A 17,977-nucleotide genomic window follows, 5' to 3' on the forward strand; every position below is an offset into this window, starting at 1 on the left:
CATGAAGTTTGGAGATATCGAAAAGTCATTTCTTCACTAGAGAACTCAGAGTTATCGACAAGTCTACATTCATTAGAGAACTCTGAGTTATCGATAAGTCAAAGTCCACTAGAGAACTCAGAGATATCGATAAGTCAAAATTTACTAGAGAATTTTAAGTTTTCGACAAGTCAAAGTGAAGACATGAAGCTGAGAGATCTCGACAAGCCAAAGTCTCATTCGAGAACTCAAAGACCTCTATAAGTCAAATTTACTATGGAGTATCAGAGATCTCGATAAGCCAATATACTTATCGAGATGTCAAGTTCTCTATAGACCAAATGGAGATCTCGAGGTAAAATCTCAAAGTACGAAATTGCAGATCAGTTCAATATCCAAAATTAACAATCAACAAACAATCCAAACAGCTGGATTGACAAATCTACAAAAAGCAGCTTGAAGGATGTGCAAGATCAATGGTGAAGATTAACTGACAAAGGAAGATCAAAGTAAACACAGGATGCTAAGATATGCTAAGCCAAAAATAGAAGATATACTTTTCTATAAATGGAAATGACAAGTGACTGTTTACTAAAGCTAATAGCATATCTTATTGTACAATGTGTAAACCAACAGTTAACTGAATTATAAAGTTAACACTGGTCCTTTAGTCAGAAGTAACATTTTTAGAAATAAAATCTTGTAACTCTCTCAAGAAGAAGCTAAGCTCTTTATCAACAAAGAGCCTAGAAATTTTGTAGCAAAACATTCTTAATTTTAATATAAAATTAAGTGAGTTTTAAAGATCTGTGTTCTTTATTCTAGCAAGTTTAATTTTTGCATGAACACATTTTCACTACAAGATTTAATTTACTTTATTCAACCATAATAGATTTAAGAAAAGCTTAAAAATAGTAAAACACCTTCACCCCCCCTGTGTGTTATTCATTTCCTAACAAGTGGTATCAAAGCAAAATCTAAAAGTAAACAAATTCAAGATCTTGGAAGAATGAATACACAGAAAATCAGTAGCATCAAAATTCCTACCTTTGACAAAGCTAATTACATTCTTTGGAAAAAGAAAATGTTGCTGTTTATCAGGATGGCCAATCTACTCTATATTCAGATTCTCAAAAATGGGCCCTTCACTCCTATGGTTAGAGGTGAAGAATCAACAGATGGTGATATGGTCATTCCAGCTCATTATGCTCCAAAAGACCCTTCTGAGTATTCTGAGCCTGAAAAGGAGAAAGTTTCCCTGAATAGTGACTTGCAATTAATATTGATTGAGTCACTTGACAATGTGATGTACAACAACATTGTCAACTGTGACACTGCCAAGCAAATATGAGAAAAGATTGAAATACTCTGTGAGGGAACTTAGGAAGTTAGATCAAATCAAAGAAGGGTACTGATTTCACAGTATGAGGGTTTCATGGCCAAGCCAAAGGAAAGTATAGCAGATGTGTTTGAAAGGTTCAACTAACTGATAAATGACTTGCAGCTCTATGACAAATACTATGAAGCTGAAGAGGTGAACTTGAAGTTCTTGCTTACTCTCCTTGATCATTTAGAACAGAAAATCTCAGCAATCAGGGAATGGAGAGACTTGAGCAGAATAACACTGGAAGTTCTGTATGGAATTCTCAAAACATATGAACTAAAAATGATTCAAAGGAAATCATTGAGATCTGATTAAGGACATGTTGTAGATGGCTCAAGTACTTTAATTGTCAATGAAAGCCAACATCAGATGATGAGCCAAGATCTCAAACTCTAGTTGCTTTAACAAGTGAGCAAATAATAAATGATTTACAGGAACAAGTCATTCTTGAATTGGAAGAAGATGAGTTCTACACTCTTGATGAACTGGATGAGCTAGATCAGTCATGGCCTATTTGGATAGAAAATTCTCTAACATTAGAATAAAGAAGCCAAGATACTTCAAGGGTAAATGATAGTCTTTCAACAAAGACAGTAGTTGGAAAGGAAAAGGGAAGTACAATTTTGACATCAAGAATGGTTACAAAACTGGATCTGTTGACAGATCTAAGATGAGGTGCTTCAACTGTGATGAACTGGGTCATTTTGCTATAGAATGCAGGAAACCCAAGAAAGCAAAGAAAGACAAAGCTTATCTTGAACTAGAAGCAAAGTATGAGGCTCTTCTGAAGAAATAGCAAAGCAAAGCTTATATTGCAGAGGGAAAAAGTTGGGATGACTCTGAAAATGATGAAGATAAAGAATTTTGAAATTATGCACTCATGGCCTTGGAGCAAGGAGAATCATCCTCATCTAAATCACAGGTACCAACTCTTACCACCATTGATTTAAATGTGAGTCAATATAAGGAAACTGTAGAGAAGATGAGCACAAAAATGTTTCACATACTTACAAGTATGGTTGCTGCTAATGAAAAAGTGAGCAGACTGACAAAGATAAATCAGAAGCTTGAAAGTGAGAAGCAAGAAACTGAATTATTATTGGTGGAGCTTGAAGCTGGAAATATAAGAGAATGCTTATCTCAAGAACAATCTCAAGTGTGCAAATAAAATTGAAGTAGTGCTAAGGGAGAAGCTGGAAAAGAATGAGGTGAAGTTGAAGTCCTTTAGAAATGCATCTGAGTTAGTTAGACAATACCATGATAAAAACAAACCATGTGCAAATATTGCTATTGGTCTTGACTATGATGCCTTGAACAGCAAGAAGAAAGAGATATGTGACAAAGGAAAAGCAACAGTTAATGAAAATTTTCCAGCTATGCTAAAAAAGGCTGTATCACCTGTGTTCAAGGCATGTGAAGTCAACTTCAGTGAAGAAGAATTGATTATCAAGCAAGAAATTGTTGATGAGGACAAAGAGAAGAAAACTGCAGAATCAACTTAGTCTTCCAATACTGAAGAGAAGCTCATGGACAAACAAAGTCCCAAGACACCTGTTAAAGAAACCAAAACTGAAGATGCAAGAAAGAAAAAGAAAAATAGAAATGGGAAAATAGGGATAAACATAAGCAACAATTTTGCTTATATTGCAGATGCTCCAAGAAAGAAATGTGAAAAATGTGGCTCTGTGAATCACCTAACTCACCTTTGTAAAAAGGCAGTTAGCAAGCCAATTGAAGGAGCCTGCAAATACAATGAAACAAATGCAAATGATCCCTCTCCTTCTGTGACAAGTTTGACTAAATTCCTTGCAACTTGAAAGTGATGAAAAGTTGTCACAAACTGAGAGTAGACCTCAAAGAAACAAAAATTGAGTCTACGACAGAAAGAGAAAATGCTCAACAGTCAATGAAATCTATTTTATCTGAAACTACTCATTCTACTTCTGCTAAATCAGTTAACAAGAAGAAAGTACCCAACACAGCTTGGGTTGCTAAATACACTTAAAACTCATTGTGTACAGGTCAAAGTGAAGAAAGTCATCTGGATCATAGAAAATGGATGTTCCAGGCATATGACAGTTGATAAAGCCATGCTATCACAGTTTGAGGAGAAAGCTGGCCCTTTGGTGACCTTTGGAGACAACAGCAAATGACTCACAATGGGATATGGCAAAATTGTTTCTGAAAATATTGTCATTGATGATGTAGCACTGGTAGCTGGTCTTGAAGTGAATCTTCTCAGTGTTAGCCAATTTGCAGACAAAGACTTTGAAGTTTTATTCAATAAAGAAGAATGCACTTTTATCAGCAAGAAAACTGGTGAAGTTGCTCTGAAAGAAGCAAGGAAAGGAAGCTTGTTTGTTGCAGACTTAGACTCAACAAATAAGGATGGAATTTTTTCCTTCTACACCAAGGCATCAGAAGAACAAAGCAAGTTATGGCATAAAAAGCTGTCTCACTTGAATTTCAAGGCAATTAACACCTTGGTCAAAAAGGAGTTAGTAAGAGACATGCCTAAACTGGAATTTGCTCAAGTTGAAGTCTGTGACGCTTGTCAGAAAGGGAAAATGAAAAGATCAAGTCACAAGTCAAAAACTGTGAACTCTATAAGTGCACCATTGCAGCTTATTCATATGGACTTGTTTAGGCCAGTAAATGTCTTATTAATCTCAAGAAACAAATATGCACTTGTGATGGTGGATGATTTCTCAAGATACACTTGGGCAGAGTTCATGCACTCTAAAGATGAAAATCCACACATCATAATTGAGCACATTAAGAAGATAGAAAAATAGGCTGAAGATCACAATTGTGTAAAAAGATTGAGAAGTGATAATGGAACATAATTCAGAAATGCAACATTGAGTGAATTTTGCAAAAGTAAAGGCATTGTTCAAGAATTCTCAGCTGCTAGAACACCTCAACAAAATGGAGTAGTTGAAAAAAAGAGCAGAACATTAGTTGAAGCTGCTAGAACAATGCTGCAAGATACCAAGTTGCCAACAAGTTTCTTGGAAGAGGCTGTTAACACTGCATGTTACACTCATAACATATATCTCATTAACAAGGCACATGGAAAATCACCTTACTCAATCATGTCTAAAAGAAAGCCTACTGTAAAGCATCTTCAAGTGTTTGGAAGCAAGTGTTACATTTTGAAAGACAACTATAAATATGTGGGAAAATTTGACTCAAAAGTCTTTGAAGCAATTTTTCTGGGATATTCATTGGAAAGAACGACCTACAAAGTTTATGTGATTAACCAAAAGAAGATTATGGAAAGCACAAATGTGACTTTTGATGATGACAAGTGTCCATGCTTGGAATTCCTTGATGATAATAAAGCTGAAGCCCATGTATTTGAAAACCTCAACATTGATAGTGATTCTGATGGGGGAGATGAAGTTGATGCACAACAGACGATAAATGAAGAGTCTACTGAACAAGAAAATCATGGAAATGAAAGCTCATCTTAAACACCTGAATTTGATAGCACAAACTCAGGGGAAGAAAGAGAAGAAGGATCTAGCAGTCATACCAATAATGAAGAAAGTGATGAAGGCACAAGTCAACAAAGTCATACAAGAAAGTGGGATAGAAGTCACATTAGAGAAACAATAATTGGTGATCCTACTGTTGATGTGAGGACTAGAAGTGCAACTGCTAATGAGTGCCTACATGCATGTTTTCTGTCTCAAGTAGAGCCTAAGAAAATTGATGAAGCTCTACTAGATCCTGATTGGATATCTGCCATGCAGGAAGAGCTGAATCAGTTTGAAAAAACAAAGTTTGGGAATTGGTTCCTGCACCAAAGAATAGAAGCATTATTCGAACAAAATAGGTGTTCAGGAACAAGATGTATGAAAATGGTATAGTAACCAGGAACAAAGCAAGGTTGGTTACAAAAGGCTACTCACAAGAAGAAGGAATTGATTATGATGAAACTTTTTCTCTAGTTGCAAGATTTGAAGCAATAAGGATTTTTCTAGCATTTGCTGCACACTCAAATTTTAAAGTGTATCAGATGGATGTCAAGAGTGCCTTCCTGAATGGTGAGCTAGAAGAAGTTTATGTGCAACAACCACCTGGCATTAAAGATCCATAATTTCTAAATTTTGTGCACAAGTTACTCAAGGCTCTATATGGACTAAAACAGGCACCTAGAGCTTGGTATGACACACTGTCAGAATTCCTACAGAAGCATGGTTTTACTAGAGATACCATAGACAAGACTCTCTTCTACAAGAAACATGGTGAAGATATGATCATAGTTCAGATCTATGTGGATGATATCATCTTTGGTTCTACAAATGAGAAACTTTGCCAAAGATTCTCTAACCTTATGCGAAGTGAATATGAAATGAGTATGATGGGGGAACTGAGTTACTTTCTTGGACTTCAAGTCAGTCAAAGAAGTGATGGGATCTTCATCAGCCAAACTAAATATGTCAAAGATTTATTGAAAAAGTTTGGTATGGTTGATTGTTCACCTGCATCTACACCTATGTCTACTACAATAAAGTTGGATGCAGATAAAAAGTGCAAGAGTGTAGATATTTCAAGCTATAGAGGGATGATTGGATCATTGCTTTACTTAACTGCAAGTAGACCAGACATCATGTTTGCTACATGTCTATCTATAAGATTTTAAGCCAAATTAAAAGAATCACATTTGATGGCTGTAAAGAGGATTTTCAGATATTTGAAGGGAACTCTAAACTTGGGATTATGGTATCCTAAGGGAACTGGTTTTGAAGCTGTTGGTTACACAGATGCAGATTTTGCTGGATGCAGGGTTGACAGGAAGAGTACTAGTGGAAGCTGTCAATTTCTTGGACAAAGACTTGTATCCTGGTATAGCAAGAAACAACAATCTGTATCAACTTCTACAGCTGAGGCTGGATACATAGCTACATGATGTTGTTTTGCTCAAGTGCTTTGGATTAGAAATCAGCTAATGGATTATGGCCTAATGTTACACAAAGTTCCTATCATGTGTGACAATACTAGTGCTATATCTATAGTAGCTAATCCAGTTAATCATTCTAGAACAAAGCACATTGATGTAAGGTACCATTATTAGAGAACAAGCTACAAATGGTACCATTGAGCTCATTTTTGTTCCAACAGAAAAACAATTAGCTGACATTTTTACTAAACCTTTGGATGAAGTAACTTTCACTAGACTTGTAGGTGAAATTGGAATGCTTAATTCTTCATCCTAAGGCACGAACTCAACTAATATTTTGCAGAAGAGTAATTTCTAATAAATCAATCTTTATTTGATTTAAATTGGAAATTAACCAGAAATATGAATTATAAAAATTTCGGAAATCTCTGCATATTTTTTTTCAAAATTCAAAATTCGAATTGGAATTTTTCAAATTCTATGTAAACTGCTCAACTGTTAATTTAAATCTTTAATATGTAAAATTAACACAAGGCAGAATTACAATGGTCAAAAGTATATAGAGAACTGAGTTCTCGATAAGTCTAATTGACTTCTCGACAAGTCATTTTAGGACTTCTCGAGTTAGTTCTCGACAAGTCAATTTACTGACTTCTCGAGTGACTTCTCGATAGGCTTAAATATGACTTATCGATAAGTCCTTGTAGAGTTCTCTAGTAGTGTTCATTCACAGAGTACTCTACAAGTACAATTTTTTGACTTATCAATAACTCAGAACTGAAATAATTTAATTTAATAAATTATTTTGGTAAAATACTTTTGGAAAACTTATTCTAATTTTATTTTAAATTTATTCAAATAAAAGTTGGAATTAATTCAGTCCATTTTTGGACAAACTGGGTATTTATTTGACATCTCGATAAGTCAATTTTTAGTTCTCTATAAGAATAATTTAAAATGACTTCTCGATATGTCTTTCATTTCCTAAAATGACTTCTCGATAGACAAATTCCATACGTCTATTTTTGAGTTCTCGCCAAGTCATTGACTTTTACTATAAATACCCAGACTTCTCGATACACATACATACTTTCAATTTTCGAGATCTTAAGTGACCTAGCCTTTCAAGCAAAAATCAATTTCTCTCTCGTTTTTACTCCTTTCTCAAAAATTCTTCTTACCCATTCTCACTCACTAAACTACAATGGCACAAAACAATGTTAGAGCAACTATCCCAGAGAAAGGAACAAACTATTTGGCTTATCTGATGCTAACCAAGCCCCTGATAGTTTGCTAGTCACACAACACTGTAGAAGGGGGTTGAATATAATGTTTACACAATCAAAGCGATTTAACACAAGTATGTAACAAAGATCAAGTATATTGAATAAAGTCTGTTACAATATGAACTATTTTTCTCTCTCAGTGATGAACAATATCACTAAGAGCTGCTAGGTTACAATGTATAATCTTCTCGATAATGATAACACATATAGTGTAAACCCTAAGTCTGTGTTTATATAGTACACAGTTACAAGATATATTCTAATTGATATGGAATATAATTCTGTCTCCTAAAATATATCAATCATATATCTTCTACAAGTCTTCCAGTCTTTTAACTCTTTCCATACATATCTTCTTTTATTTTAGTCTCGATCTTCTACTGTAAATCAGCTTCCTTTCTTATATGAAAGTCTTCCCGCACTTAAGTTCTGATATGAACTTAAGTTCTGACTTCCAGTAAGTCCTGATTTCAGTAAGTCCTGATATGACCTGTTGTTAAGATCTGAAAACTAAACATGAATCATATTAGACATGACATCTCAAATCTAACAATCTTCCCCAACTTGTAAATTATGTAAAATATACAAGTTAATAGATTTGATGATGTCAAAAATATTTAAGTTCAAGTACAAGTAAAAGTTTAACTAGATAACTAACTACAACTTACAGTCCTTGTAGCTTTTACCAATCTTACTAAGTCAATCTGAATCCATAATGATTCTTGACAAAGCTTGATATCAGCTTTTCTTCTTTACTCCTCAGGACTTGAGACATTGTAGTTTTGACTTCTTCATCTCTTTATTCTGACTTCCAATCTGATAGATTGCAGTCCTTAAAGCAGAGATATGGTTTCTTTCTAAACCATCATTCAGTCTTATTACCTTTGGATTAGAAGAATCTTCATTATAGCAGAGACATTTCTCATTCAGTATCACTTCAAGCTTAGCAGAATTCTTCTTCATTGGAGTTTCACTTCCATCATTTTCAACGATATTAGGAATGAATTCTGTAACTCTTAAACCAGAAATTCTTACTTTATCTCTTATGGTCTTCAATATGAAATTTGACCATCTCCTGGTAATATCAGACTTTATCTCTAAAAGATAATGAAAGAATTAAAGTTCTTTCAGGGATTTGTTCAGCACATCTGATTCAGACATTTGATATGTCCTTCCATCTTCAAGAAATAGAATCAGATTTTTTTTGGCATTATGCTTGTCATGAGCATTCAATACCACTTGAACAGAGATAACCTTATCAAGATGTTTCTGTGTAACATCTTCAAGTGGTTTATCAGTCAATAAAAATGGATCTCTAGTAGCAACTTCAACTCCTGTCTTGATCTTAGCTTCATCAGAACCTAGTCTAGCTCTATCTCTTGCTTCTCTGGATTTTAATCCAACAGTCATGAAATTAGATAACAATTGACTTTTCTTTGGATATGATGGTTTGACATTTTTCCACAGAAGTTTCTTTTTATCAACTACTTTCATCTTGTCTAAATCAACTTGAGCACTGTCAGAGGTTGACTTGATGACTTTATCAGAACTTGCTGTTGCTTCTTCTGTAGCTTGAAATTATTCACTCTGAACAACTTGAGCTTTGTCAGAGGTTGTCTTTGATTCTTCAGAAATCTTCTTTCTTTTCAGAGTTTGAATATCTTCATCTTCCGCAAGAGTGTCATCAATAACTTGAACCATTTTGCACACTGGTTTTATCAGGATTTGAGGAATTTTCATCTCCAGTGGCTTGGTTGGTTCATCAACTTTTCCCTTTCCTTTTGACTTAGGATCAATCTCAATCTGTGATCTTGTTTTGGGCTTTGATGCCTCAGTATTTGTTTTCTCCTTGATCACAATGCCTTTTTCCTTAGGCCTTGGAGGTTTCTTTGCAATAAAAGCTTTTGGCTTTAGATTTTTCTTTTCAGCTTTAAATCTAGCTTCTTCCTCCTTGAGATTTTCTAAATCCATTCCAGGATTATGTTTTAAAAATAATCTTTTAGAAATCTTCTCATCAAGTGTCTAAATTTTAGGATCTTTGTAGTAGACAGTAGTCTGCTTTCCCTTTAGCTTCAGAGTTTACAAAAACTTCTGAGAGTCTTGACTTTCAGCTTGTATCAGAACATCAGGCTTTGTCATCACACTTTGCTCATCAAAACTTGATATCAGATTTTGAGTTTCAGTACTTGCTATCAGATTTTGAGTTTGAGCAGCTTCAGAGTTTGTCTTCTTTTGAATAGAAGATTTGCTTGCATCACTAATTAGTTTCCTTGAAGAAACCTTGCTGCTCTGCCCTTTACTTTGAACTTGACCTCTACCCTTGCTAGGGTTTCCCTGATCATCAACTTCATCATCTTTCTTCTTCAGTATTTGATCATTAGAGCATTTGGACTTAACTATCTTCTCCCCCTTTTTGGCATCATCTGATAGTAGGAGTGAGAGAAGAAGTTCCACTGAAGATTGAATATCATTCAATTGTGTTTGCTGAGAAGCTTGATTAGCCAGGACCTCAGAGATTTGGGCCTGTTGCTTCTCTTGAGCTTTCTCAATTACTTCTACCTTTTCAGAAATAGGTCTGATAAACCTCTTTTTGTCAAGCTTGGTCTCCATATCTATCTTTTCAGCTTTTTCAAGAAGCTTATCAACCTTTTCTTGAGTTTGTGAGTGCAGACCTTGAAGGTTCTTGGTAGATAGAGCAGTGATCTTGAGCTGTGTCTTGATATCAGAATTTATCACAAGCTCATCAGCTTTAGCAATGTGCTCTGTCAGAACTTTAGAGCTCGGAATGAAATCAGTGTCATTCCACTTCTTGGTCCACTCTACACCTCTGTGAGTATCTTCCCAAGGAATATGTGCAGCTTGCTCAACAAATTTCTCAATAAGTGTCTCCTTTCCTAGAATAGGAGCAGGAGTATGAACAGAACACTGTCTTCAGAACTTGAGGAAGACTCATTATCCTCTGATAAAACAAGAGTATGTGAAGCAACTGGAGATTCAGGAACAGCTTCATTTAAATTCTGATCAACAGAATTTGTCTCCAGAATTGGTGTAGATGGTATCTCAGCCTTTAAAATTGGAGAGTTGACTTTGAAAGGCTGAGCTGCTGTTGGAGCTTCCAGATAAAGAATACTGGGTATATTCAAATTGTGCATATCTATTGTAGAACTTAGAGCTTGTTCTTCATCATTATCTGTAGCTTTGATTAGAGAGACATGAGGTGTGATCACTGTATTCTGAACAGTGTCTTCAGCCTGAATAGAAGGTGGCAAAGATTCAATCATAATTGGATGTGAGATCAGAGATTTCTGATCCTCTTCCTCAGCTTCAGTAGTATCCTCAGATGGAGGCTTCACCATGTGCCTTTCTGCCCTCATTTTCTTTAATTTCCTTGCTAGAAAAGGAGTTTCCATTGCAGCATCAGGACTTCCAGTTCTCTTTCTCTTCAAAGTACTTGAACCCTCAGTTTCAGCATTTATCTGTGGGGTTGACCCTGCAGCTTCTGTTTCTTTCTGAAAAACTAGAGTTTCAGCTTCAACAGTCACAGGTTCAGATGCAGGAACCTGTGCTCCTACTTTTTCAGGTGTAGCTCAGAATATATCGAGTCAAATTCAACATTTATTTGTAAAACCATCACAAATTACTAGTAACCACAATTTTAATCAAAACATTCATCAAGAAATACAGTTCAAGTAGATGAAGTTAAGATTAACAGGCTTCAAAGAAAACATTCTCAAGCACATAATACAAGGTAAACAAAGACTAAATCTTGCAATCAAAAGAAATTTCATTAACATATCAAAAGAGTACATTTTATGAAATTTGTAGATTACATGCAAAAGATTACAAGATAATCCTAGTCTAATGTTATGGATCAAAAATTAAAGTATAATAATTGCTGTATTTATTACTAAGGAACGTGAGCTTCGAGGCTCGATTTGACTGCTCTTGTGTTTCGTGACTCAATCTGCCTTAACAATATGCTTACGTACCTTGCTGATTGCCAAAGATCAAGTCAAAAAACGTAGTTCTGATTGGTGGGGTGAGGCCTCTTATATAGATGTTTGGGAGTCCTTGAATTTGACTTGGGTTAGGAGACTTGGTGGGCAAGTCTCAGAATTAGAATGGAGTTGGGAGTCCTAAGAGGTAGGAAGTTGATTCCTTATCCCACCAGATTCCTTGGTGGCCAATCTACAAGGATTTATTTCTCCACTAGGACTCATCTTATCAGCTGATTTATCCTTTATTAATTAATTACGAAATTAATTAATATTCAGGGTTTTGGGCCTTTACAAATGGGCCTAGCTCTTGGCCCAATTCTGATATGATTAATGTAGCATTAATTACATACCCAAGCCTTATTTTTTCCCTATCATTTGCCTCCCAACTTTTGGGAAACAGTGGCTAGGTTTCGCAGAAGTTAAGTTCATTTGTTCCCTTATAGGGTATCATTTTTGCGTAAACTGTGGAGCGACCTACACATTTACAACGATTTGCTTTCATCCCTATTATTTAGGAATTATCTTAATTTCCAGGAATTTTCCCTGAATTCTGGGATTTTTCCTTAATTTTCTTGGATTTTCCATGAATTTTCTGGATTTTTCCCTTAATTCTGGTATTTTCCCCTTAATTTTATGGATTTTTCCCTTAATTATGGGATTTTTCCCTTAGTTCTGGGATTTTTCCTTGATTTTCTGGATTTTTCCCTTAATTTTGGGATTTTTCCTTAATTTTCTGGATTTATTCCTTATTTTCTGAAAATATTCATATTTTTGAGAAAATATTTAAGGAATTTCCTTTAATTTCTGGATTTATTCCTTATTTTATGAAAATATTCATATTTTCCAGAAAAATATTTAAGGAATTTCCTTTAATTTCTGGATTTATTCCTTATTTTCTGAAAATATTTACATTTTTAGAAAATATTTTAAGGAATTTCCTTTAATTCCTGGATTTATTACTTATTTTCTGAAAATATGTACATTTTCATAAAATATTTTAAGGAATTTCCTTTAATTTCTCGATTTATTCCTTATTTTCTGAAAATATTTACATTTTTCAGAAAAGGAATTTCCTTTAATTCTCATTTTTTCAGGATTTTTCTTCCCTCATTTTTTTTCTTCTTTTCTCTCTTTTCTTTTTTCTTTCTTTTATACCTGGTTCGACCAGGAATCCTGTTCGACCAGGATCCTAGTCGAATTAGCCCTCTAATTGCCCCGGTCGACAGGTTTTCGAGCAGGATCATTCGATCTCACTTCTTGGTCGAATTTCGACCAGGATTTTATACTGTATATTTTCTTTGTCGATCAGGATTCTGCCCTTTTCGGTCAGGATGCTTGTTTTTTGACCGAATTAGCCCATATTACTGTCTCCTGGTCGAGAGTTTTTTTGAGGAGAAGTGTTCGACGTGGAATCCTGGTCAAATTTCGGCCAGGATTTTCTCCTTTTATTTATTTTCGATCAGGAATTTTTGGTCAGAATGTACGTTTTGACCGAATTATACTCTCCTTCTAGCCCTGGTCGAAGGTAATTTCGACCTAGATCATTCGACCAAAAACACAGCTTTAATCTTGGTCGAATTAGGTCAGAAAAAACAACATTTTTTTTTATTTTCCCGGGCTTTCTCTCTTGGGCCGGCCTTTTACCGGACTTATTTTAATGGGCCTCTCTCTTTGGGCCTATTTTCTACAGGCCTTTTTTCCTGGGCTTTATTTTTGGGCCCTTAACTTCAATTACCTGGGCCCTTTTTCTGGGCTGGACTTATTGAACCTTGTACTGGGCTTTTTCTGATTTTTTGCCTAGCCTATTTCTGGAACCTTCTAGAATTTGAGCCCATGTGATGGGCTGGGCCTTTATTTTCAAGCCCAATTTCTAGAATATTCTGGAATTTCTGGATTCTTTCAGATTTTTTCCAAGTAATATCAGGATTTCCAGAACTTTCCTAGAGCCTTCCAACATTTTCTAGAACCGATTTTCCATTCTTTGGGCCCAAATGGGCTTTTTCAGGCCCAACTTGCCCTCCGAGGGGCTATATAAGAGTGGGAGGGGAGTGATTTCATTTCACACCTCTTACTTCTCACTTCTCCAAAACTCCCTCTCCTCTCTCCATTTTCTAGGTTTTTTTTTCAAGTTTTCAAGTCCTCTTTACTTCCAAGGTTTTAAGGTCTTCCAACTTCTATCAATGGCTGATAAGAATTCCGAGAGAGCGGCCAAGATAGCCTCAGCTTCGAAACGAGGTAAGGATGTCGAAATCCGCTCTTCTTACATGTCTTTGATAGATATGATCAATACTAGGGGGACGAATATCCCTCCACTGCACATCTCGACTCTTTTAATCATTGCAACACATGGCACAATATAGATTACGATAAGTTAAATGCACGTTATAATATTCGTCCTCCTCTTAGACTAGTTCCAGTTTCTGGTGGCGACCGTACTTGCCACTGGAAACCCGATACTCTTTTCATTTACACAGATGCCCTTGATGCTGGGCTTAAGTTTCCTTTTCATCCCTTTATTCCTCACCTCCTAGCTGATTTGCAAATTAATCCCTGTCAGCTTCCTTCAAACGCCTGGAGGAACATTTTTTGTTTCATGGTTTGTTGTCTTAGGGGAGGTTTTCCCTTATCTGTAGCTGTTTTTAGGAATATTTTCCAGTGTTATAACAGTTCTTCTAGTATTTGTGGTTGGATCTACATTAAACAAAGGCCCAAGTGTAAGCACATTTTTAACAGCGCCTCCATTCCCGACAATAATGAAAATTGGAGGAATAGTTTTGTCGGGTTAAGGTGGGAGAATGGTGACTGGGGCACCCTCTTCAGATCTTCCTTCGGGAAGGTTAGTGATGGTAGCCTCAAATCCATTCACCTAACCTCCGAGGAGACTATCATTTATGATGAGCTTACTCGGGATGATGGTGCCACTACCAGCTGGACTCTTTTAGAGGAGTTCTCCCTCATCCACGTGGGGCTATCCTCTGTTTCTCAACAGGGTATTTTTCTTCCCTTCTCCTTTTTACTTTCTTTCATGCATTATTGACACCACTTATTTTGTTTTTTCTCTTATTTTGCAGCTGCTAAGGAAATCAACGAGGATAATGTGCCTCCTGTTGAGGAGACTGCAAGGATGAAGAAGGCTCGCCTTGCGGGTCTGGACACTCGAGGAAAGGCTACGGAGCCTAGCTTCCTACGGAAGTACAAGGAGCCCATGGTGGAGGTTCCAGCTGAGGGAGCTGAAGCCCATAGTGCCCCTATCACTGCTGCTACTCCTGTCTCTGCTGCTACGGGTGCCTTTCAGCCTCTTTGGGGATTTCGCCGAGGGGATACCGTGGTTGGATCCACGAAGCACGCCTGGGATTGGTCTTACCATGGCGTAACTCCTAAGGACTTCACCGATGTGGTAGCTACTCCTGACTTGGAGAGAATAAAGCTCATGGGAGCTCAGTCCTTAGCCTCAGTATGACTATTTCTTACAATTGCACTCTTTTTTACTTGTAGCATTCACTTCCCTTAAATTTCTGTTTATTGTTTCGTTTCAGTCTAACGCCTACTTCCAAGGCGCTGTGAGGCAAGATGAATCCTGGAAGAGGGCTTCAGAAAAAGCGGATAATGCCCTCAGGAAGCAGCAGAAGAAGTATGCTGCCTTAGAGAGGAGGTTCAAGCGCAAGGAGGAGGAGCTCGGAGAGTCTAACGCTGAGCTGGTGGTGCTAAGGGCGGAGAAGGACAGAGCGATTGATAACTACTTGGACTCGGAGGAGTTTACCCAGTCCATGAGGGTGAGGGACGACTCAGTCTTCCCTGGGTTTTTAGGGACTGGCTGGGACATGGCCCTTGGGACCGTGAACGAGGCATGTCCTGATATTAACCCTGCGGACTATGTCTACCCTGATGATGAGGCTTTGCTGTAGAGGTTTTGTGCATGCCAAGTTCTCGGGACTTCAAAGCCATCCATAGTCTCAAGCTTGTAGGTTCCTCTACCTTGAACAGTCTTGACCTTGTATGGCCCTTCCCAATTTGGGGCAAGTTTCCCTTTCTTCCCTACACCAGAAGCTTCCACCTTCCTCAAGACTAAGTCACCCTGTTTGAAGAACCTTTCTTTAACCCTTAGGTTGTAGTAGAACGAAGCCATTTTCTGATATTCCACTATCTTCGCATGTGCTTCATCTCGCACTTCATCAATTAGATCCAGGGCTAACCTTTGCTCTTCCTCATTTTCCTCAGCATTGAAAGCTTGAATCCTGGGGGAGGAATGTGATATTTCTACAGGAACAACCGCTTCTGTCCCATATGCTAACATGAAGGGAGTTGCTCCAGTCGTGACTCTACAGGTAGTCCTATAGGCCCATAGTATTAGGAGTATTTCATCCACCTAATTATTCCTCGACTTCTCAATCCTCTTCTTTAGTCCATCCAGGATTATTCAATTCTCCACTTCCGCTTGCCCATTGGCTTGCGGGTGAGCCACAGAGGTGAATCGTAATTCAATTTCATTCTCCTCACAATACTTCTTGAATTCCTCATTGTTGAACAGTGTTCCATTTTTAGTGACTAGGATGCGGGGAATTCCATACCGGCACATGATATTTTCCCACATGAATTGTGCAACCTGCTTAGTTGTGATTTTGGCCAAAGGCTTGGCTTCAATCCACTTAGTAAAATAATCAATGGCTACAATCAGGAACTTCCTTTGTGCCGTGGCCATGTGGAAAGGCCCAAGTATATCCATTCCCCACATAGCAAAGGGGATATGTGAGTTGATGGAGGTCAGCATCTCGGGGGGTTTTCTAATGAAAGGTGCATGCTTCTGACAGCGGTCACACTTCTTCATACACTCTTTGGCATCAACCATCATTTCTGGCCAATAGAAGCCTAAACGGGTTATCTTATGAGCTAGTGCTCTGCCCCCCAAGTGTTGCCCACAGATACCTTCATACACTTCTTCATGAGCCAACCGTGCCTCATCGGGCCTGAGACATCTTAGGTAAGGAACTATATAAGATCTTTTATACAAAATCCCATCTATCAAGGAATATCTTAATGCTCGAACAACAAACTTCCGTGATTCAGTAGCATCATTTGGCAACCAACCGGTTTGAATATGAGTCTTAATGGGATCTATCCATGACGTCCCCAGACCTATGGGAGCTACAAGCTTAACATCAATGCTCCGTGTCTTCAGAACGCGGAAGTATACACTTCCTGAACTTTCCTCTATCTCAGATGAAGCAAATTTTGGTAAGGCATCTGCCTTAGTGTTTTCCTCCCTTGGAATGTGCTCAATATGGCATTCATCGAATTGGGTCATCACAGCCCTTCTTAGGCGGACATACTTAGCCACCATATCATCCCTTGCCTCAAACTCTCCCTTCACTTGGGATATGACCAACTTCGAGTCTCCACAGACCTTCAAGTTCTTGACTCTCAGTGTCCCTACTAGGCCGAGGCCAGCTATTAGAGCTTCATATTCTGCCTCATTTTTTGTGGTCGGGAAGTCTAACTTCATAGCATATTCAATCAAAAACCCATCAGGGCTTTGTAAAACCAAACCTGCTCCACTTAAATTTGTTTTTGATGCTCCATCAAAATAGAGAACCCAATATTCCTTCTCCTTATCATCCTTTTCTTTGTCCCCCTTATCAACTTCCTTGTCTTGAGGCATGGTATCTTCCTGCCCCCCGACTTCTTGGTTGGGTATGGTACATTCCACCACGAAGTCAGCCAATGCCTGGGCTTTTATTGCCGTTCGCGGCTTATACTTAATGTCAAATTTTCCCAGCTCTATTGCCCACTTGATCAACCTCCCACTAGCCTTGAGACTATGAATGATATTTTTCAGGGGCTAATTTGTTAGCACCTCAATTTGATGAGCCTGAAAGTAAGGACGTAACTTTCTTGAAGCCATCACCAAGGCTAAAGCAAACTTCTCAATAGTTGAATAATTCAACTCAGCTCCATGCAGAATTTTACTGACATAGTATACGGGTTTCTGGATTTTCAGTTCCTCCTTAACCAATACAGCGCTCAAGGCATTCTCTGAAACAACCAAGTACAAGTACAAGACTTCATTCAAAGCTGGCTTGGCTAACAACGGGGCCTGAGCCATATATTTCTTTAATTCCTCAAATGCATTCTGGCTTTCCTCACTCCATACAAAATCCTTAACCTTTTTTAAAGACTTGAAGAACGACAAGCACTTGTCTCCAGACTTTGAGATGAATCATCCCAATGCAGCAACCCTTCCAGTGAGCTTTTGAACATCTTTGATAGTTTTTAGGGGCTCCATGTCCAGGATTGCCTTTATTTTATCGGGATTGGCCTCGATTCCTCTCTTGGACACCATCAATCCCAAAAACTTTCCAGACCCTACTCCGAAAGCACACTTCGTAGGATTTAACATCGTCTTATGGTATCTCAGGACCTCAAA

This window comes from Apium graveolens, chromosome 8 (genome assembly GCF_009905375.1).
Source record: "Apium graveolens cultivar Ventura chromosome 8, ASM990537v1, whole genome shotgun sequence".
NCBI lineage: Eukaryota > Viridiplantae > Streptophyta > Magnoliopsida > Apiales > Apiaceae > Apium > Apium graveolens.